At 45.5% G+C, this 24,704-nt stretch overlaps 1 non-coding gene across 1 annotated transcript; it reads right to left on the bottom strand.

Annotated features, from left to right (window-relative positions):
* Positions 1-5,655: 5,655 nt before the first annotated feature.
* On the bottom strand, positions 5,656-5,729 carry trnat-ggu (transfer RNA threonine (anticodon GGU)). Its single transcript has one exon. It is a non-coding gene; the product is annotated as a tRNA-Thr (tRNA).
* Positions 5,730-24,704: the final 18,975 nt, after the last annotated feature.

A 24,704-nucleotide genomic window follows, 5' to 3' on the forward strand; every position in this document is an offset into this window, starting at 1 on the left:
GTTCAAGAGCTGAATAATGAACCGATTGCCTCATTCGTTCTGTGAATAATACCATGATTTAATAGACAAAGTTTTGAAACATTCCTGCCCATAAATCTTGATAACAGAGAGTGTGTGGATCTCCTGACTCAGAATGTTTAATGGACACAGTCCTCAGATCCGACAAGGAATCCCTGAACATCCACAGTAAAGACAGTGTGGATGAGGAAATGTAAGAGCCGGGAGCTGAAACTCGGGGACGGCCGAGCTCTCCCATCATTGAGCTTGTGTGTCTGCTCTGCTCGCCGCACTTCCGGCTCTACTTTGTTTCCAATGAAAAGATGAAAAGGGCCGTTCGGTTTTCCTCTCACTGACAGCGTGTTTCACTCGGGTTAATATAACCCGGGACTTTTGCTGCTGAAAAGAATTCTGCAAGGTCCCAGCAAACACACCGGCTCCCTCCTTTCTCCCCTCTTTCTATCGGATTGTTTTACCAGGAGGGGCTCAATAATAACAAACCCCCTGCAGGGAATCACCGCAAATTGAGCATCTAAATGGGGCAAGTGGGCAGGTTTCTGGGTTCTAGGTTCCCCCTACCCCGCCCCTCCCTCCCTCCAGTCCAAGCCCCTCTTCACTTTCTTTGGGACTTTGATGAGGGTGAAATGGGGAAAGTTCCCATTGATGTTTGAATGCTGAATTGCTGCAAAGATCTGCGCACGCGCGGTGTTGCTCCGCCCACTGTGGGACGTCACTATGAGGTGTGGAGCGCATGCGCATTCTTTCCCCAACCCAGTCTGTGAGGCCATTCATTCAATCAGGGGAAGATGCTTTAAATCAGCTGCTAATGGAGACTTCCCAGGCCCGGGGGAAGGGAACAAACAGCATCTGCTTCCAGCAGCCACTGCTTTGGGAGCATGTCCGCAGATGTGCTCAGAGATTAGCATTGAGTGGTGGGAAGTTGAGGGGGAGTCGGGGAGTGTTTGTAACAGACACTGTGGAGCAGGAGCTGCTCCCGGAACATGGAGTGAGCCGGGGACACGGGGAAGGGAGAGTTCATTCTCGGACAGTGTCTGTACAGGCTCAGGGAGACACAATGGGAAGAAATCACTATTGAAAATCACTGACAATTTCACCACCCAAAGGAGAGGGAATTTTCCTGCTTTAGTTCCAGTCTCTCACTGTTTGTTGGATCGTGAACAGTGGCGGAAAAATAGCCGCAAAATAACGAGCGTTTATTGCAGACATCAGGTGAGAAGCGTGAAAGGCACGTTTTAAATAGTGGCTGCCTGTTTTCCGTTGAAATAGAAATGTGACTGTGTAAAGGTCACTGCTCTATCGGACAGTCTCTGTCATTGAGCAGTGCAGGGCTTGTGTTGTTTCTGAATGTCACAAACTTGTTGTAAAACCACTGCAAACACCTGGTAAACAGAAGCTGAATACTGCAGTACTGCAGTGGAGTCAGACACTGACACTGTTTGTGTTCCTGGTTTTCATTTCGCGATTGTTCACAATGATTATTATTGGGACGATTACATTGATCGCTTTTGTATCTTCTATCTCACCAGTTCTTTCATTCCTGCAGGAAAATACATGAAGGAACCTGACTGGATGTGGTGATTCTTGGACACAAGGAAAAGTGCAGCGAGCTCGTTCCAACACACAGTCGGTACAGGATCACTCCCAAAGCACAGAGATACTGCCAGCTCATCAGTTCCACTGGAACAAACAAAAGAAGTAGTCAGACAGACACTGATCCCAAAGTCGAGAGACACATTTTCAATCCAACAGTCAAACAACAGCAGGAGAGACAGAAGTTGTTTCCATTTCACTCCAATTCAATACAGCTGACAGGTTGATACATCAATCACAGTCCAAAAACAAACCCATCATCAGATCTAAATAAACTATGTCACCATGGTTACATTTTAAATATAAACCTTGAAACAGAACAACAAAATTTGCATGATTGAAAGGTACAGAATGAATGCAAGGAGGCTTCAAGGGGATTTGGACAGGGTAAGTGAATGGGCAAGGACATGGCAGATGGAATATAATGTGAATAAGTGTGAATTTCTCCACTTTGGGAGAATAAACAGAAAGACAGAGTATTTCTTAAATGGTGAGAGGTTGAGAAGTGTCGATGTCCAAAGGTACCTGGGTGTCCTTGTTCATGAGACACTAAAAGCTAGTGTGCATGTGCAGAAAGCAATTAGGAAGGCAAATGGTATGTTGGCTTCATTGAAAGGGGATTTGAGTACATGGTTAAAGATGTATTGCTTCAATTGTATAAAGTCTGGCTGAGACTGCACCTGGAATATTCTGTACTATTTTGGTTTCCTTATTGAAGGAAGGATAGACTTGTCACAGAGGGAGTGCAACAGAGATTCACCAGACTAATCCCCTGGGATGGTGGGATTGTCTTATGATGAGAGACTACAGAAACTGGGCCGAAATTCTCTGGAGTTTCGAAGAATGAAAGGTGATCTCATTGAAATTTACAAAATTCTTACAGGGTGTGACAGGGTAGATATGGATAGGATGTTTCCTCTGTCTGGTGAGTCTAGAACAAGGGGACACAGACTCAGAATAAGGGCAGGCCATTTGAGACTGAGATGAGCAGGAATTTCTTTACTCAGAGGGTGGGAAATCTGTGGAATTCTTTATCCCAGTGGGCTGTGGAAGATCAATCATTGAACATATTCAAGACAGAAATCGATCGATTTCTAAATACTAACAAGATCAAGGGATATGGAGATAGCAGGAAAAATGGCGTAGAGGTAGATGATCAGTCACGATCTGTTTGAATGTTGGAGCAGGCTTGATGGGCTGAATGGCCTAATGCCCCTATTTCCTATCATCCTTTGAATCCCAATAATGTACATCGGAACGTTAGACCAAGTTATGCATTCCATGCCACTTCAAAAATCACACAGAGATTAAGACTGAAAGATGCAGCATCAATTCCATTACTACAAAATGAAGGACTTGGAGCTTGCAGACCAGCCCATGTATAAGATTGAAAGTTATATTTTCATTCACAATCGTTTTCACAGAGCTAAATATTAAATACCAATCCACAACTTGTACAGGACTACCAAATAAAACCTACAACTGTAAAATACAGTTAATCCATATTTTAAATTAAACACAAGGCAAACAAATATTGATACATTAAGAGAGTGGGAAACAGTGAGAGCAGAGTGGAGCATCAAGAGCTCAGGAGAGAGAGGGAGCAAGAGTTCACTCGGAGAGCAGGGAACAGCGAGAGCACGCGTCAAAAAAGGCAAAGGAATCCACAATTAATGGGAAAACACTGAATGGTGTAGAGGAAGTGAGGGAAGTTGGAGTGAATGTCCACAGATTCCTGAAGTAGCAGTACAGGTCAATAAGGTGGTTCAGCAGGTATATGGAATCCTTTCCTTTATTAACTGAGTTATAGAATATAAGGGTGATCTGGGTGTCCATGTCAATAAGTCACTGACAGCTAACATGCAGGTGCAGCAAGCAATTAGGAAGGCTAATAGTATGTTAGCCTTTATCACAAGAGGATTTGAGTACAGGAGTAGTGAATTCTTGCTTCAATTGTATAGAACCCTGGTTAGACCGCACTTGGGAGTACTGTGTACAGTTTTGGTCTCCTTACCTTAGGCAGGATATTATTGCCATGGAGGGAGTTCAACGAAGGTTCATCAGACTTGTTCCTCGGATGGTGGGATTGTCCTATGAAGAGACATTGGGGAAACTGGGGCTGTCTTCTCCAGAGTTTTGAAGAATGAGAGGTGATCCCATTGAAACCCACAAAATACTTAAAGGACAGTCAGGGTAGATGCAGCTAAGATGTTTCTCCTGGTTGGGGAGTCGAAAATCAGGGGACACAATTTCAAAATAAGGGGGAAGCCACTTAGGACAGAGATGAGGAGAAATGTTGTTACTCAGAGGGTTGTGAATCTTTGGAATTCTCTACCCCAGAGGGCTGTGGAAGCTCAGTCGTTGAGTATGTTTAAAGCAGAGATTGACAGATTTGTAAATACAAATGACATAAGGGAATATGAGGAAAGTGTGGGAAAAAGGGCATTGAAGTGGATGTTCAGCCAAGATCATATTGAATGGTGGGGCAGTCTCGATGGGCTGAATGGCCGACTCCTGCTCCTATGTTTCGATGTTCCTAACTCCACATTATCGATGAGACACAGCCTCAGGCCGACTTGTCGGGTGGTGCAAACAGATAACACTGCTTCTGATCTTCACCAGAACAGAGACTGAGATGTAACACTGATCATCAAACAGACTGTGAGAGAATACAACAGAATAAAACACATGGAGAGACACTGTGGAATAACAAATAGATTTGATTGGAATGTTGAATTTTGATTGGAATGGATAAAACACCAGAAACAGCAGATTAAATTGGGATTCTCATCATTATATTGATCTGAGACAGAAAAGAGAAACTGATGGGAAGAAGGAAGAATGGAACTGTTAAGTTTTTTTGAGTTTTTCACTCACCCATGAAAGCTGATTAAAAAAAGATGCAAATAACAGAGAATTTCACCAAAAAGGGAGATTAAATGCTGCCGAAACCTTGGATCGAAGGATGCCCCAACAGATCACCTGTTTAACTGTCTCCTCGCTGGGGGATTTCAATCAGTGAGCAATATTATTCGCTACCTTTTTTTTGTTAAATGAACCCAGAACTGTCACTTGGAATTAATATCTGCATTCCGACTCCTGAATATTTTCTGGACACATTTCCTGCTGAAAGAACTAAGAACTCTTTTCTAATTTACACAATACTATATACACATTCATCAAACCTCTTAAGCTGGCATCCTTGGTGCTGCTCTCTCTTCTCCCAAACCTCATCTCATATGACTGTTACATCATCACTCTGACAGTGGGAGGGGTTGATCCCACTATCTTCAGCATTAACCCTTTACATCCTTATACTACACTGTCTGTCCAAACAAATGGGTGGAGGGAACTTCCTTCATTTATTCAAACACTTGAAAATCAACTCAAAGCCATCAGAGAGAGAGAGGGAGAGAGAGTGTCAGAGAACTTCCTGCATCCAGTCCTGACCCTGTCACTCTCAGCAGCTGCTCACCCAGACCCCACTCTCATCAACACTGAACATTGTTACAGAGACCCTTCAAATAATGTTTATAAAAGGCGGAAAAATTCAAAGTTCATCGCAGCTGGATTGAATGGAACAAAGTTTAATATCTTCTCACCGTCTCTCAATACCCACGAGACATAGGTTTTCTTATTTGGTTCCTTTGATTTTTCTTGTTCCTGATTGACAAATATTCCAAACCTCGGATCAACCTTCCCATCGCGTCATGTCCCCAGTCTCGGTTAAAAGCAACACATAACGACACAAACACTCTGAAACATACAACGCAGTCACACTTTCCTTCAGTGAGATTAATGTCGAGCTGTTTTCCAGATTGAATGTAACCGTGAACAAATTTGGATCAAAGAAGTTGCCTTTGGCGTATCAGCACTGAATTTCTGGACAAGGAGGAACAGCCATTCCCAACTCACATCCTTCACAAAGGCTGTTTTCTCCTGTGACTGAAATTCATCATGTAATTTGAATTCCAAGTTCAAGTTCACAAAACAGAGATAGAAATGATTGACAAGGAAACTTCTAAAGCATATCACAAATGTGAAATAAGGCTCTGCTGGGAGTTGAACCCAGGCTTTTCTGTTTACCAGACAGGTGCTTTAACCAACTAAGCTACAGAGTCAAATCACAAATGCGTGTGTAGTTGAAATCAGAGGATGATCTGTTTATTCTCATCACACGTCTCCACTGGTCACAACATATTTTAACTTTTCCTACTTACTAATACAGTCATATACTCTATTTTTCCCAAAACTGAGAATGGAGGTGGAGGGGCGACATGATAGAGGTTAACAAAGTTATGAGTGGCAGAGACAGAGTGGATAGTCAGAAGCTTTTTCACAGGGCGGCAGAGTCAGTTAGGAGGGGACATAGGTTTAAGGCAAGAGGGGCAAAGTTTAGAGGGGATGTGCGAGGCAAGTTCTTTACACAGAGGGTGGTGAGTGCCTGGAACTTGCTGCCGGGGAAGGTGGTGGAAGCAGGGAAGATAGCGACGTTTAAGAGGCATCTTGACAAATACATGAATAGGATGGGAAGAGAGGGATACGGTCCCCTGAAGTGCAGAAGGTTTTAGTTTAGACAGGCATCAAGATCGGCGCGGGCTTGGAGGGCCGAATGCTGCACTGTTGTTTGTTCTTTGTACATAGATAACACGTTTATAGATGTGGTCACCCCACAGCTTAAGAGTATGCAGGGAGAGAGGGAATGGGTGACCACCAGGCAGTCAAAAAGAATCAGGCAGGTGGTGCAGGACACCCCGAGTGCGTCTCACTCTCCAGCAGGTATTCAGTTCTGAATACAGAGGACAATGATGCTTCACCTGGGGAGTGCAGCCGGAGCCAAGTCCATGACACCATGGGTGACTCAGCAGCAAAGGGGAGTACAGGGAAGACTGGAAAAGCCATAGTGATAGGTGATTCAATCGTCAAGGGAACAATCAGGTGTTTCTATGGCCACAGACGTGAATCCAGGAATGGAGTGTTGGCTCCCTGGTGCCAGGGTCAAGGATGTCATTGAGCAGTTGCAGAGCACCCTGAAGCGGGAGGGTGAACAGCCAGCAGTGGTAGTCCACATCAGAACCAACAACATAGGTAGATATAAGGATGTTGTGCTGCAGTCAGAACTTAGGGAGTGAGGTAAGAAATTAGCAAGCAGGGCATCAAAAGTAATAATCTCCGGATTACTCCCAGTGCCACGTGCAAGTGAGTACAGGAATAGATGGATAAGACAGATGAATGTACAGGAATAGATGGATAAGACAGATGAACGTGTGGCTGGAAAGATGGTGCAGGAGGGAGGACTTTAGATTTTTGGGACAGGTTGGACGGGTTGCACCTGAACCGAGCCAGGACGGAGTTCCTTGCAGGATGTTTTGCTAGTGCTGTTGGGGAGGGTTTAAACTAGTTTGGCAGGGAGATGGGGACTGGAAGGTAGAGTCAGATCAGAAATGAAAATGGAAGGCAGAAAATTAATGGAGTCTGGAAGAGAGAGGAAACACTGATTAGAAACTTCAAAACAAAAAATGTTGGCAGTGCTCAACGATATCTAAATCAATGCAAGGAGTATAGCAAATGAAGCAGATGAGCTCAGGGCACAGTTAGACACATGGCAGTATGATATCATAGCTATTACACAAACATGGCTAAAGGAGGGACAGGCGTGGCAGCTCAATCTTCCTGGTTACAGGGTTTTCAGACGTGAGAGGGAAGGGGATAAAAAAGGAGGGGGAGTGGCAATTTTGGTCAAAGAAACTATTACAGCTGTGAGGAGGGATGATATGTTGGAAGGTTTATCAAATGAGACCGTATAGATTGAGCTGAGGAACAAAAAAGAGGCAATCACACTGCTGGGAGTGTACTATAGACCCCAAAACAGTCAGAGGGAGATGGAAGATCAGATATGTAGGCAAATATCTGAGAAGTGCAAGAAAAATAGGGCAGTAACAGTGGGGGATTTGTACCACCCAAACATTAACTGGGATACTTTTTGTGTAGAGGGAATTGAGGGAGCAGAATTCTTGAGGTGCATTCAGGAGAACTTTTTTAGCCAATATGTAGCAAGTCCAACAAGAGAGGGTGAAGTTTTAGACTTAGTTTCAGGAAATGAAGAGGGGCAGGTGGAAGGAGCGGCAGTGGGACAGCAATTTGGTGGTAGTGATCATAATTCAGTCAGTTTTAATATAATTATGGAAAGGACAAGGACAGAACAGGAGTTAGAGTTCTCAATTGGGGTAAGACCAACTTTATTAAGGTGAAGATTGATTTACCGAAAGTGGACTGAAAACAGGTAGTTGAAGGTAAATCAGTGTCAGAGCAGTGGGAAGAATTCAAAGGGGAGATTCCAGGGGTTCAGAGTCAACATGTTCCCACAAAGAAAAAGGGTGGGAAGGCCAAATCTAGAGCCCCATGGATGTCAAGGAGTTTACAGGTATAATAAGGCAGTAAAGGAAAGTTTATGCCCAACACAGAGAACTGAATACTACAGAAAGCCAAGAGGAGTATAGAATGTGGAGGGGGGAAATCAACATTGAAATTAGGAAAGTTAAGCGAGAGCATAAAAGAATATTGGCAATCAAAATTATGGTGAACCCAAAGATGTTTTATCAATACATTGAGAGTAAAAGGATAAATAAGGAAAGAATAGGGCACAGAAAAGACCAAAAAGGTAACCTATGTGTAGGGCAGAAGATGCTGGCATTGTTCTGAATAAATGCTTTGCATCTGTCTTCACAAAAGAGGGGGAAGATGCATATATTGTAGATAACGAAGAGGGGTGTGAAGTATGGATGTGATCCATACAGAGGGAGAGAGGACATATTAATGGGATTAGTGTATATGAAAGTTGATAAATCACGAGCGCCGGATGGAATGCACCTCAGGCTGTTAAAAAGAAGCAAGCGAGGAAATAGCAGAAGAGCTGATCATCATTTTCCAGACCTCACTGGATACAGGTGTGGTGATGGAGGATTGGAGGACTGCTAACGTTGTACCTTTGTTTAAAAAGGGAGTGAGGGAGACCAAATAATTACAGGCCAGTCAGTCTAACATCAGTAGTGGGCAAATTATTGGAATCTATTCTGAGAGACAGGATAAAATGTTACTTCGAAAGGCACAGATTAATCAAGGATAGTCAGCATGGATTTGTTAAGGGAAGATCTTGTCTAACCAACTTGATCGAAATTTTGAAGAATTAAGAAGGAAGATAGATGAGGGTAGTGCAGTTGATGTAGTCTTCACGGATGTAAATGTAGGGGGTATGAGTTTGCAGATGGCACAAAGATTGGCTGTGTGGTAAATAGCAAGGAGGATAGCTGTAGACTGCAGGAAGATCTTCATGGTCTGGTCAGATGGACAGAAAAATGGCAAATGGAATTCAATTCAGAAGTGTGAGTTGATTCACTTGGGGAGGTTAAACAAGGCAAAGGAATACACAATTAATTGGAGAAGACTGAGAGGTGTAGAGGAAGTGAGGTACCTTGGAGTAAATGTCCACAGATCCCTGAAGGTAGCAGGACAGGTCGTTAAGGTGGTAAGAAGGCATATGGAATTCTTTCGTTTATTAGCCGAGGTATAGATTTAAGAGCAGGGAGGTTATGCTGGAACTGTATAAATCATTAGTCAGGCCACAACGAATACTGTATGCAGTTCTGATCACCTTATTACAGAAAGGATGGAATTGCACTAGAGAGGGTGCAGAGGAGATTCACGAGGGTGTTGCCGGGATTGGAAAAATGCAGCTATGAGGAAAGACTGGATAGGCTGGGGCTGTTCTCCTTGGCACAGAGAAGGCTGAGGGGAAATCTCATTGAAACATACAAAATTTTGAGGTGCCTGGATAGAGTTGAAGTGAAGGGCCTATTTACCTTAGCAGAGAGGTCAGTGACTGGGGGAAACAGATTTAAAGTGATCTACACTAATGGAATTGATTCTGTATCTTTCCATTTCACAGTGTGGGTGAGTTCTGAACTGGTATCTAATTTGTGTCTCAGGTTACAATATCTTTCAGCACCTTAGAAACTTTCTCTGTAATGAATGTTGAACTTGTATGTAACTTGTATCTCAGGGTACACTATGGGGATGTTTAAACATCCTTTATCATGAATGGATGTGAGCTTTGAGTATGGTATTTAATTTAATTCTCAGGATACATCATTACTTTAGATTCTGTGCCATTCAATCAGTACCATGTGCCAATTCTATCTGATATTTAATTGATAGCTAAGTCTGCATTATATTTAGATTGACACATTGTATTTCAATCTGTTAATGAGTGTGACTTTGACCTGGGATTGAGGTATCTGACTGTCAATGGGACTGAATTGGGGTGACATGGAAACAACTTATTTCTCTCCTGCTTTGTTTGATTGTTGGATTGAAAGTGTGTCTCTGGAACTCGGGATCAATGTGGGCCTGACTACTTCTGCAGTCTGAGACCAGGGAACTGATGAACTGTCTATCCCTCTGTACTCTGAGTGATAATGTACCTACTGTGTGTGAGAGGAGCTGGCTGTTCTGTTCCTTGTGCCTCGAGTGCAGCAACCATCACATTCATCACGATTCCTTCAAGTATTTGCCTGTATGAAGAAAAAATATGTCTTAACTCAAGAACAGGGGAGGTGCTAAATATCAAAGAGGTGAATTTAATTTCGCAATTAATAATCATTAAAAACACCCACAAATGAAAACCAGTGTCAGTATCTGTCTCCACTGAAGTACTGAAGCTCCCAGCTCCTGCATCACAAGTGTTCTGGGCAGATCCATCCAGACAAAACACTGCACTGGGATCGTCCCAACTGCTCGATGCTCTTCACATATTTCCAGCCACCCTGCTTCATATGCACAAATAAAGAAAAATAAAGCCCCATATGTATATCCCTCAATTCCTTTCTTCCCATACAGTTGTTCCACCTCCCCTTAAATGCATCGATATTATCGCCTCGACCTCTCCCTGTGGTTGCAAATTCCAGATTCTAACCACTCACTACATAAATACCTTTTTCATGAATTCCTCATTGGTTTTATGAATGTCGATTTTATATTTTTGGCTCTTGTTTCAGACAACACCACAAGAGGAAACATATCTGCATGTATTCTATAGAAGCCCTTCACTATTTCCTCACTTTTTTCATTTGTTAGTGTGATGTAGGCATCACTGGCTATTCCAGCATTTATTGCCCATTCCAAATTGCCCTTGACAAAATGGTGGTGAGCTGCCTTCTTGAGCTGCTGCAGTCCTTGAGATGTAGGAATTCCAACGGTGCTGTTTGGAAGGGAGTTCCAGGATTTTGACCCAGTGACAGTGCAGGAATGGTGATATAGTTCCAAGTCAGGATGGTGTGTGGCTTGGAGGGGAACTTGCAGGTGGTAGTGTTCCCATGCATCTGCTGCCCTTGTCCTTGTTGGTGGTAGAGGTTCCAGGTTTGGAAGGTACTGTCGAAGAAGCCTTGGTGTGTTGCTGCAGTGCATCTTTTAGCTGGTACGCACTGCTGCCACTGTGCATCAGTGGTGAATGGAGTGAATATTGAAGGTGGTGGATGTGGGCAATCAAACAGGCTACTTGAGTGTTGTTGGAGCTGCACTCATCCAGGCAAGTGGGCAGTATTCCATCACACTCCTGACTTGTGCCTTGTGAATGGTGGACGGATGTGGGGAAACAGGAGGTCAGTTACTCGCCGCAGAATTCCTAGCCTCTGACCTTGCTCTTGCAGTCACAGTACTTATATGGCTGGTCCAGTTCAGTTTCTGGTCAATGGTAACCAATGGTCAATGTTAATGGTGGGGGATTCAGTGATGGTAATGCCATTGAACATCAAGGGGAGATGATTAGATTCTCTCTTGTTTGAGATGGTCATTGCCTGGCACTTATCTGATGCCAATGTTACTTGCCACTTATCAGCCCAATCCTGGATGTTGTGCAGGTCTTGCTGCATCTGGACACGGGCTGCTTCAGTATCTGAGGAGTCATGAATGGTGCTGAACATTGGGCAATCATCAGAAAACATCCACACTTCTGGCCTTGTGATGGAGGGAAGGTTGTTGATGAAGCTGCTGAAGATGGTTGGGCCTAGAACACGAGCATAAGGAATTCCAGCTGTAATGGCCGGAGACTGAGATGATTGACCTGAACAACCACAGCCATCTTCCTTAGTGCTAGGTATGACTGCAAACAGCAGAGCATTTTGCCCCGATTTCTATTTACATTGGTTTTGCTGGGGCTACCTTGTTGCCATACATGTCAAAGGCTGCCTTGATGTCAAGGGCAGTCACTCCCACCTCACAATGCAATGTTTATTTAACTCGAAAATAAAAGCAAAAGTCTGTAGATGCTGGAAATATGAAATAAACAAAAATGCTGGAAATACTCAGCAGTTCAGGCAGCATTTGTGGAGGGAGAAACACAATTAACATTTCAGGTCTGTGTCCTTTCATTTTACAATATGCTTTATGTCCTGGTAGATAACAGTGCATTCAGTCTGCAGTAATGGAATTAATACTGTATCCTCCAGTCTGACCACTTGTGAGATTTGTGGAGTGGTGTGTAACATGTAGCTCAGTCTGCAGTCTGGTTACATTATTGAGATTAATTCTGTACTTTACAATCAGGGACTGTTTGTCTGTTCTATCTGACATTGAACTTGTAGTTCAGGCTGCTGTCTTGTGAGAGTGACACAGTGCCTTGCAATCTGATAGTGGGTGTGATTTTGGACTGGGATTGATGTATCTACCTGTCAGTGGGACGGAGTTGGGGTGAAATGGAAACAACTTCAGTCTGTCATGCTCTGTGTGACTGTTGGATTGACTGTTAGTCTCTGGAACTTGGGATCAGTGCCAGTCTGACTCGTACTGCTGGCAGTGATTGTGGAACTGATGTCTCTTTTCTCTCTGAATGATACTGTACTTACTGGGTGTGAGAAGCCGGCTGCACTTCCCCTTGTGCTGAGGCATCATTCTATTTATTCTGCTTCCTTCAAGTATTTGCCTGTAGAAAGAAAAAGTATTTATTATAATTCAGGAAGAGGTGTGGTGGAAGTTACAAGAGAGACCAAAACAATCTTTGAATGAATAATCATTGTGAACAATCACAAAGGAAACCCAGCAATACAAACAGAGTCAGTGTCTGATTCCACTGCAGTCCTGCAGCCCCCAGCTACTGCATACCAGGGGCTTTGGCCATTTTACAACAATTAAATAACATCCAGACATAATCCGCTGGGACATGAATGGGACTGACCGACGGAACAGGGACTTTTACACAGGTCAGATTTCCAGTTCCCGCTCCCATGGTCTAACCGTTCAAGCGAAACCAAACAGCCGCTGTTTAAAATGTGTCCTTCACACTTCTCACCTGGTGCCGATAATAGATTCTCTTTGTGTAACTCCCCACATTCTGACTGTCCGCTTCTATTTCCACACTTCACTGTCCAATAACAATAAACTGCGGGACCAGGCTGGATCGCTCTCTTTGAGCTGGCACGGACATGTTGGGCCGAATGGCCTCATTCTGCGCCGGACATTTTCTCTGTTTCTGTTTGCTGAATTGTTGCCTGAATCTGCGCCTGCGCTCCCCTCCCCCAGCACTGCCTGTGAGCGGAAGAAGATGGTTTGAAACAGTCGCGAATGGAGAGATCCCGTTCCCGGGGGAAGGAAGCAAACAGCAGCCTCCTTCCAGCAGCACATCGCTTTGGGAGCGTGTCCGCAGATGGACTCAGAGATCAGCATCGAGTCCGGGGCAAGTTCAGGGGCAGACGGGGGCTGTTTGTAAGAGGCGGAATGGAGAATCAACTGGTCCCGGAACATGGGGTGAGTGGGGGAAGGGAGAGGCCATTCTCAGGCTGTGTGTCGACGGGGAAAGGAGACAGAATGGGAAGAACCTGTTGCTGCAGTGCAGTCAAACAATGATAATATTTGTATGACTGGGCTTCCTTTGTGGGGGCTCATTATTATTCGAGAGATTAAATTCATTAAAATCCTGTATCTTCTATCTCACCTGTATTTTAGTTATGAACATACTTTTGTTCAAACAGACAAATAATTGAATGAACCAGAATAAATGTGATGTTTCCTCCACCCAAGTTACAAGGAAGAGTGTCACCAGCTCCTTCTCACACACAGTCCGTACATGATCACTCACAGAGCGCAGAGACACAGACAGGTCATTAGTTCCACAGTCACAGACAGCAGAAATAGTTCCAGAGACACATTTTCAATCCATCAATCAAACAGAACAGGAGAGACGGACGTTGTTTCCATGTCACCCCAACTCAGTACCACTGATCGGTAGATTCATAAATCCCAGTCCAAATTCTCACCCACTATCAAATTATCAGTGTGTCAATCCCACAATAGTGCAACCTCAGCTACAAATTAAATACACATTGAACTGACACATGGTTCCCTTTTCAAAGCTCTAGAATTAAGGGCGGTGCAGTGGTTAGCACTGCAGTCTCACAGCTCCAGCGACCCGGGTTCAATTCTGGGTACTGCCTGTGTGGGGTTTGCAAGTTCTCCCTGTGTCTGCGTGGGTTTCCTCCAGGTGCTCCGGTTTTCTCCCACATGACCAAAAGATTTACAGGTTGATAGGTAAATTGGCCATTATAAATTGCCCCTAGTATCGGTAGTTGGTAGGGAAATATAGGGACAGGTGGGGATGTGGTAGGAATATGGAATTAGTGTTCTTTTCTTTTGGGCCTCCTTATCTCGAGAGACAATGGATACGCGCCTGGAGGTGGTCAGTGGTTTGTGAAGCAGCGCCTGGAGTGGCTATAAAGGCCAATTCTGGAGTGACAGGCTCTTCCACAGGTGCTGCAGAGAAATTTGTTTGTTGGGGCTGTTGCACAGTTGGCTCTCCCCTTGCGCCTCTGTCTTTTTTCCTGCCAACTACTAAGTCTCTTCGACTCGCCACAATTTAGCCCTGTCTTTATGGCTGCCCGCCAGCTCTGGCGAATGCTGGCAACTGACTCCCACGACTTGTGATCAATGTCACACGATTTCATGTCGCGTTTGCAGACGTCTTTATAACGGAGACATGGACGGCCGGTGGGTCTGATACCAGTGGCGAGCTCGCTGTACAATGTGTCTTTGGGGATCCTGCCATCTTCCATGCGGCTCACATGGCCAAGCCATCTCAAGCGCCGCTGACTCAGTAGTGTGTATAAGCTGGGGATGTTGGCCGCTTCAAGGACTTCTGTGTTGGAGATATAGTCCTGCCACCTGATGCCAAGTATTCTCCGAAGGCAGCGAAGATGGAATGAATTGAGACGTCGCTCTTGGCTGGCATACGTTGTCCAGGCCTCGCTGCCGTAGAGCAAGGTACTGAGGACACAGGCCTGATACACTCGGACTTTTGTGTTCCGTGTCAGTGCGCCATTTTCCCACACTCTCTTGGCCAGTCTGAACATAGCAGTGGAAGCCTTACCCATGCGCTTGTTGATTTCTGCATCTAGAGACAGGTTACTGGTGATAGTTGAGCCTAGGTAGGTGAACTCTTGAACCACTTCCAGAGCGTGGTCGCCAATATTGATGGATGGAGCATTTCTGACATCCTGCCCCATGATGTTCGTTTTCTTGAGGCTGATGGTTAGGCCGAATTCATTGCAGGCAGACGCAAACCTGTCGATGAGACGCTGCAGGCATTCTTCAGTGTGAGATGTTAAAGCAGCATCGTCAGCAAAGAGGAGTTCTCTGATGAGGACTTTCCGTACTTTGGACTTCGCTCTTAGACGGGCAAGGTTGAACAACCTGCCCCCTGATCTTGTGTGGAGGAAAATTCCTTCGTCAGAGGATTTGAACGCATGTGAAAGCAGCAGGGAGAAGAAAATCCCAAAAAGTGTGGGTGCGAGAACACAGCCCTGTTTCACACCACTCAGGACAGGAAAGGGCTCTGATGAGGAGCCACCATGTTGAATTGTGCCTTTTATACTTTCAAGATGGCTCCTGGGCTGGAAGCTCCCTTGGAAGCTCCCTTGCTGTTCAACTCTATCCATGGCCATCTGCTCCCATCCCTAACGTTTTCTCCCCCAATCTGCCCTCTTAAACTGTTTAAATTCCCCTGGCTCTTTAAATCAGTTCATTTTAGCCCTATCTAAAAGTTAACAGTTAGTTTAGTGTATGTTACCTGGGCCCACTGCCCTCCCCCAGCCACACCTGCTCTTTGTTTTCTCAATGAAATTGATCCGGATGAAACTGACGAGAACAGCTGCCGATACTTTAATCTCCGATCCTGCTGTCTTCACAGTCCAGAGTGTCTGCAGCCACGGCATGCGGTAAGTCCATTGAGGTGAAGAAGGAGCTGCGGGACCCGAGAGAAGTAGTGTGAAAAGGTGCCCCGAACACCCAAAACATCCACGAACGGCCCCCCCCGGCCGCAACTTCAAAGCGCCCGCGGGAGATGGCTCGGAGAGCATCTGCAGCGCACTGTCGGCAATGCTGCATGCCTTTATTTAAACCACTGCAAAAAAAAAAACCCTTAGCAAATGTAATCACCTCTAAGTCTGCCAAATGATGCTTCACCTCCCGAAGGACGTGGATGAGCTTTCCGGACGTCGATGGTGGGCACTGAGGAAATGGCTTATTACCTGCACCAGATTCCACCCCCCCTCCCCCCTTTACCCCCCTTCCACCCCCCCACCCACGTCCCCTTCCCTGCTCCACCCTCTCAGCTCACCCCCTCACAACCCCGTCCCAGCCCGCCCCCCCCTCGCACCATCTTCACCCCGCACCCCCTTCCCCTGCACCCCCCCCACCCCCTCCCTCTACCCCTCCCCCTTGCATCCCCTCCTCCCACCGGCACCATCCTACACCTGTGTAGGGGCCCCAACAACCCCACTGCCTTGTGGGCGTCTCGGGAGAGACCAAGGCTAAGGGAGTAAACCCTAACAGAAAATCCGGAGCGGAACCCCGTAGGCGGTCATGTGTCACCTTTGGCATGTTTCCGGCAGTTCCTGCAGCCATACTGGTGCCAAACGTCGTGTCCTGCACTCCTTTGGACCCCACCAGAAAGGCCGAGAGGGGGGTTTTGACGACTGGGCAACTCTCAACCTCCATAAATTTGCCCAGGCATGCGCCATGGAGAGGTCACTCCATAGTTGCCTCACAGCGACTGAAACAACACGGAAGGCAGCAGTTACGGGTTATAAGTCCAGATAAATTGGCGTAGAAACTGGGCGCCACGGGTTGCCTTTGTCGGTGGGAGAGGTCATTGCACCTCACTGGACAGCTACCGCCCGCCTCAAACCGGGCAGCCCCCGGTCAATAAGGTTCTGTCCCGCCACAGTCTGCCTGCTTCAATGGGTGCTTGGAGCTCAGGGTCATTGCCCGAAAGGTGGACTGATACACCGCACCAAACAACATGAAAAAAGGAAAGAAGGTACCAGCCCTTCGCTTTGCAAGCTGGAACGTCAGAACTATGTGTCCTGGCCTGTCGGAAGACCTTACACAAATCAACGATTCTCGGAAGACCGCCATCATTAACAACGAGCTCAGTAGACTCAATGTGGACATTGCAGCACTTCAGGAGACTCGCCTCCCCGCGAGTGGCTCTCTAGCAGAGCAAGACTACACCTTCTTCTGGCAGGGCAGGGATCCTGAAGAACCAAGACAGCATGGAGTGGGCTTCGCCATCAGAAACTCCTTGCTCAGCATGATAGAGCCTCCCTCAAATGGCTCGGAACGCATACTGTCCATCCGACTGCTCACCACCTCTGGTCCAGTACACCTACTCAGCATCTATGCTCCAACACTCTGTTCCGCACCTGAAGCTAAAGACCAGTTCTATGAACAACTCCATAACATCATTAGCAGCATCCCCAACACCGAACACCTATTCCTGCTGGGGGACTTTAATGCCAGGGTTGGGGCCGACCATGACTCATGGCCCTCCTGCCTTGGGCGCTATGGCGTTGGAAGGATGAATGAGAACGGGCAGAGACTGCTTGAGTTGTGTACCTATCATAACCTCTGCATCACCAACTCGTTCTTTCACACTAAACCCTGTCACCAGGTTTCATGGAGATACCCAAGATCACGTCGTTGGCACCAGCTGGACCTCATTGTCACAAGGCGAGCCGCCTTAAACAGTGTTCAAATCACACGCAGCTTCCACAGTGCGGACTGCGACACCGACCACTCCCTGGTGTGCAGCAAGGTTAGACTCAGACCAAAGAAGTTGCATCATTCCAAGCAGAAGGGCCACCCGCGCATCAACACGAGCAGAATTTCTCACCCACAGCTGTTACAAAAATTTCTAAATTCACTTGTAACAGCCCTTCAAAACACTCCCACAGGGGATGCTGAGACCAAGTGGGCCCACATCAGAGACGCCATCTATGAGTCAGCTTTGACCACCTACGGCAAAAGTGCGAAGAGAAATGCAGACTGGTTTCAATCTCATAATGAAGAGCTGGAACCTGTCATAGCCGCTAAGCGCATTGCACTTTTGAACTACAAGAAAGCCCCCAGCGATTTAACATCCGCAGCACTTAAAGCAGCCAGAAGTACTGCACAAAGAACAGCTAGGCGTTGCGCAAACGACTACTGGCAACACCTATGCAGTCATATTCAGCTGGCCTCAGACACCGGAAACATCAGAGGAATGTATGATGGCATGAAGAGAGCTCTTGGGCCAACCATCAAGAAGATCACCCCCCTCAAATCTAAATCGGGGGACATAATCACTGACCAACGCAAACAGATGGACCGCTGGGTTGAGCACTACCTAGAACTGTACTCCAGGGAGAATGCTGTCACTGAGACTGCCCTCAATGCAGCCCAGCCTCTACCAGTCATGGATGAGCTGGACATACAGCCAACCAAATCGGAACTCAGTGATGCCATTGATTCCCTAGCCAGCGGAAAAGCCCCTGGGAAGGACAGCATTACCCCTGAAATAATCAAGAGTGCCAAGCCTGCTATACTCTCAGCACTACATGAACTGCTATGCCTGTGCTGGGACGAGGGAGCAGTACCCCAGGACATGCGCGATGCCAACATCATCACCCTCTATAAAAACAAAGGTGACCGCGGTGACTGCAACAACTACCGTGGAATCTCCCTGCTCAGCATAGTGGGGAAAGTCTTTGCTCGAGTCGCTCTGAACAGGCTCCAGAAGCTGGCCGAGCGCGTCTACCCTGAGGCACAGTGTGGCATTCGTGCAGAGAGATCGACTATTGACATGCTGTTCTCCCTTCGTCAGATACAGGAGAAATGCCGTGAACAACAAATGCCCCTCTACATTGCTTTCATTGATCTCACCAAAGCCTTTGACCTCGTCAGCAGACGTGGTCTCTTCAGACTACTAGAAAATGGAATTAGTGTAGGATTAGTATAAATGGGTGGTTGATGGTCGGCACAGACTCGGTGGCCGAAGGGCCTGTTTCAGTGCTGTATCTCTAATCTAAACTAATATAATCTGAGATTCAAGTTAAATACCAGCCCAATATTTACACATGTTATCAGTTTATTATCAGTATTAATTCCCATAATGTGTCCAGACATATACATTAGATACAAGTCCAAATCTCAAGTCCATAATCAGATTGAGAGATTCTGAAATATCGTATAACCTGAGATACAAACTCAGATTCCAGTTTAAAACTCATCCGGATTGTGAAACTAAAAGATACATTATAAATTTGATGAGTTTAGTCTGAGCTATAAATTACATACCAGTCCTGAAACCTCATAGTGTCAGATGGAAGATACTGTACAATTCCAGACTGAGCTCATTTTACACACAAGTCCAAGATTCTCCCTCAGAGTCAGACTGAATGGCATTGATCAAATTGATTAGTACATCCTGAGTTACATTTGCACATCAATCCTGTATCAGATTGAAAGATACATTATCTTTCGCTATTATGTTCACAGTGACAGATATTTAATACTTGGCAAAACTTCAAACATATTGTCTGCTTAAAACCAACCACATCTGTGGCCTGTTGCTGTGCTCACATTTTATGCAGAATGAATCCAGACTTGCAAACAGTCCCAGGGACGGAAGGTTATATAATGAATCCCCCACTCTCACAGAGTACCAGATACTGACAGATAAAGTGATGCTGATACACATGCTCAGTGCCAGATCCTGAAAAGTATAGGTTGATTATTGCACTCACTCACAGTACCTCAGCCCGAGTCATCTAAAGCAACCTAACACACAAATAGTAGCACTGAGAGATTGAGAAAGAGTCCAAAACTCACAACGAGTACCAGGCACTGACAGATATAAAAGGAAAACTACACACACATGGATATAGGATTGGCTAACTCACAGAAAACAGAGAGTGGGGATAAATGGAGCATATTCAGATTGGCAAACTGTAACTAATGGAGTGCCACAGGTACAGTGCTGGGGCCTCAACTATTTATGGTCTATATTAATAACTTGCATGAAGGGACCAAGTATATTGTTGCCAAATTTGTAGATGGTACAAAGATAGGTAGGAAAGCAAGTTGTGAGGAGGACACAATGTGTCTGCAAAGAGATATAGATAGGTTAAGTCAGTGGGAAAACATTTGGCAGATGGAGTATAATATGGGGAAATGTGAGATTGTCTACTTTGGCAGGTAGAATAGAAAAACAGAATATTATTTACATAGAGAGAGACTGCAGAATGCTGCTGTACCAAGGAATCTGGGTGTCCAGGTACATGAATTACAAAAATGTTAGCATGAGTCAATGGTTATGGGGGCAGGCAGGAAAGTGAAGTTATGGCGACAATCAGAACAGCCATGATCTTATTGAGTGGCAGAGCAGGCTTGATGGGCCAAATGGTCTACTCCTGTCCTATTTCGTATCTTCTTATGTTCTTACACACACACACACAAACACACACACACACACACACACAACCAATGTGTGGCGGATCTAGAATTAATCCCACTTTCATACACAATACCAGTGACTGAAAGGTACAGAATTAATCCCACAGATAGATACAGTACCACCGACAGGTACAGAATGAATCCCATGCTCACAGTCAGCACCCGGGATCGAAAGATACACGTGATTCCTACCCTCACATAACAATATCAGACTGAGTTACAGAATGATTTACACATTCATACTGCGCACCAATGACTGCGAATTAATTCATCCCACAATCACACACACTACCAAAGGCTGACAGATACAGAATTAATCCCACACTCCTATGTAGTAGCAAAGACTGACACATACAAAATCATTCTCAAATACTCCTACAGTACCTGGCAGATTCAGTGACTGCCAAACTCACATAAATCACCAGAGACTGACAGATAAAGAATGAACTCACATACACACACAGAGATACTGACAGATATAGCTTGAATTCCACACATACAGAACCACGGACAGATTCAGACTAAGTCCCAAATCACATAACATTCCAGAGACTGACAGAATGAATCAAATACTCACACACAGTGCCACTGACAGAATGTATTCCACACTCACATACAATACCGAAGACTGCCAGATACAGAATGTATCTCACACTTACACAAAGTACCAGTGAGTGACAGGTACAGAATGAATCCCACATTCACACATGACGTTAGAGATGGACAGCCAAAAAACAATAAGACTGCCAGAATAGATAGAATTCACATCAAAATTCTAAAATATGGCAGAGAAACACTCGACACAAATACATGTCTCATTTCCCTCATCTAGAAGGAGGAGAGCATGACAGGGGATCGCCGTGATGCGGTAATTGTGATCATCTTTTAAAAAAGTTGACACGACCGACTGTGTTAACTATAGAGGGGTATCCCTGCTGTCCACCACAGGGAAGGTCATCACAAGAGTCCTTCTCAACTGCCTCCTCCCCGTGGCTGAAGAGCTCCTACTGGAATCACAATGTGGATTCTGTCCACCAACAGGCACAGTGAACATAATCTTCACAGCAAGACAACTTCAAGAAAATGTAGGGAGCAGCAGCAACTTTTATACATGGCCTTCTCTGACCTGACAAAGGCCTTCGACTCTACCAACCGAGAGGGATTATGGAATGTCCTCCTCAAACATACTGCACTACGACATGCAAGCTGTAATCCTTGCCAACGGATCTATCACTGACCCAATCCGAGTGCAAACTGGGGTCAAATAAGGCTGTGCCATCGGCACCAATGCTCTTTTCCATCTTCCTTGCTGCAACACTCCACCTCATCTCCTCACACTCAAACACAGTACCTGACAGAGACAGAATGAATCCATACAGCACCAGAGACTGAGTTACCAAATTACATAAAACACTCAAACACAGTAGCCTAGACTAAAAATGAAATTAATTGCACACTCGCATGCAATAGCAGAGACACAACGACACAGAATCAGTCAATAAGTGTCCTCCTAACAACAGCCAGGACATTTCCAGGAAGCTCCACACAGGGAGCAGCTCTTTCAATATAAACTGGGGCTGGAGAGAGTCTTTGTGCAATATACTTCCTGATTGCAGTACGGGGATTTGTGATTGGTTGCAAATATTTAATCTGATTGGATGGCGAAAGAGACCAAATGTCGAATTACAATATTAAATCGTTGGGACATCATTCCAAATCACCCAATCACAATCTTTACTTTCCCCCATCCCTCATTAGCATAGTGCTGTGGGATTGTCTATTTAATCCGCACTCGGAAGGGGTTTGGTTTATTTCTGTGTCTGAAATTGAAACTAAAGTTGGTTGAGGAGAAGAAGAAAGCAGCTGCTAAGAAGGGTGCCAAGAAAACCTTAAATAAACCGTCAGCAAAGGGCAGCAAGAAGCGGAGAAAGTCGAGGAAGGAGAGTTACTCCATCTACATCTACAAAGTGATGAAGCAGGTTCACCCCGACACCGGCATCTCCTCCAAGGCCATGAGTATCATGAACTCGTTTGTGAACGATATTTTCGAGCGCATCGCGGGTGAGGCTTCCCGCCTGGCCCATTACAACAAGCGCAGAACCATCAGCTCGCGGGAGATCCAGACCGCAGTGCGCCTGCTGCTGCCCGGGGAGCTGGCCAAGCACGCCGTGTCGGAAGGGACAAAGGCCGTGACCAAGTACACCAGCTCCAAGGAAAACTGCACAATGGACTGAATAACATCCCAAACACAACGGCTCTTTTCAGAGCCACCCACAATCTCTCTGAAAAAGCTGCATCCGAACATCTCTATGAAATCATTTTAAGACAATGTGCAACATAATAAATGTCCCTCTGCTGTGTTTTTGTCTGCTGTCCCATAAACCGAACTCAAACCCATAATCCGCTCATCCGCCTTTACTTTTTTGCTTAAAGCTGTTATTGTGGTTTTGCACAGCCCCTGAATGACCGCATTAACAGCTGCTTTCAGCGGCAAGAGTCAGACATCAGTCCCTTCACTCTATTCCTGAAATGTGAACTGATTCATCATTTTATTAACAGTAACTCTCCGCAGTGTAACAGCCCGGAATGGGATTATTACACAGCAGACTAAGGGCAGTTTGAGGACTCGATCCTGCTTCCTCTTTTCAGAGAAGGACACTGATTGAAGATAAACTGAATGTTTCCCTTCAGGGAAATGCTGTGAACAGCGATTTAGTACCTCCCGGGGCAGTTTGAAAGCAATTGTAGAAAGATGCACAATGTAAATAACATTTTAAACCCGCGTCTGTAATTCGTGACGGAAAAAGTTGAATAAAACAAAATAAAGAGAAGGGATTTTAAATATTTGACGAAGGATGACATTTATTTTAATCCGCTCCTTTCTGACAATGAAATTGGCGGTCTTTTTGAAATTGACAAATTTTCTGCTTCTGATGTTTTGGCGGTAAACCCCGCCCTCTTCTGTTGTCAGTGACCTGATTGGTGAAGAATATAGGCAAATGAGGTGAATTAAGTACCGGCCAATGGGGAGAGTTTTCAGTCTACAAGTAAAGTAAATGCGGTGGAAATTATCCATTCTTTGTGAAAGTATTTGCGAGATTGTGGAAATGTCTGGAAGAGGAAAGACCAGCGGCAAAGCTCGGGCCAAGGCCAAGTCTCGCTCCTCCCGGGCTGGATTGCAGTTCCCGGTGGGCCGTGTTCACAGGCTGTTGAGAAAGGGCAACTATGCTGTGCGTATGGGTGCCGGAGCCCCGGTCTATCTGGCTGCTGTGCTCGAGTATCTGACCGCTGAAATCCTCGAACTGGCTGGCAACGCGGCCCGAGACAACAAGAAGAGCCGCATCATCCCCAGACACCTGCAGTTGGCCGTCCGCAACGATGAGGAGCTCAACAAGTTGCTGGGGGGAGTGACCATCGCTCAGGGCGGGGTGCTGCCTAATATCCAGGCCGTGCTGCTGCCGAAGAAAACCAGCGCTCAGAGCTCCCAGAAAAAGTAAAGCGGCCAAAATGTCACCTAATAAACCAAAGGCTCTTTTCAGAGCCACCCACAGTCTCTGTGAAAGGGCTGATTACTGTCTGATTCCAGAATGCCAGTAACAGGACCGAATGAGAACTATTTCAAATGTTTAAGCATCTGTTTCAGTGATTTCTCACTGTCACCCCAAAGCCTGTCTAATTTATTACTTCCAAACTGAGTGAATTATTTGTCCCGTTACAGATTGCTGAATAGAGTCTTCCCGCCATGGACAGATAAGTAGACAAAAAATTACAGATTAAAACTTCGTAATATATATAATCCATCAAAAGCTTTTTTTATTCCGCTTTTATCAGCACAAAGTCCTGGCCCGATTTTACGAACAGCTTTAAACTAACGCCAGATTTACGCTTCTTTCCGACACTGAAATTGACGGCTTTTTCGAATTCAAACTTTCTGCCAATTTAAGCCAGTGATTTGCTGTATTTTCTAATTCGAGGCTCGGCAATTGGTTAAGACATGTGAATGAGACGTGGGTGACCAATCAGAAGTGGGCTCTTGACAGCGCGGGCTCAAATTGCGGGAATTCCAGGTCCCTGAATGACTGAGCTGAAACTGATCAGTTTCACAAACCCTGTCAGTTTCAGTGCAGGAAACACCGTCTCGGGGGAAATAACATCACAAGTGGGTCTGGTTCCAGTGAACGATTTAACGGCTGCTGCAAAACTCCCGGATTCCCTCATTGCAGCGAAATCATTTTGAAATTCTATGAAAACAATGAGTGATTCTGGAGGAGTGATGTGGC

Source organism: Heterodontus francisci, unplaced genomic scaffold (assembly GCF_036365525.1).
Source record: "Heterodontus francisci isolate sHetFra1 unplaced genomic scaffold, sHetFra1.hap1 HAP1_SCAFFOLD_174, whole genome shotgun sequence".
In the NCBI taxonomy this organism is placed as follows: domain Eukaryota; kingdom Metazoa; phylum Chordata; class Chondrichthyes; order Heterodontiformes; family Heterodontidae; genus Heterodontus; species Heterodontus francisci.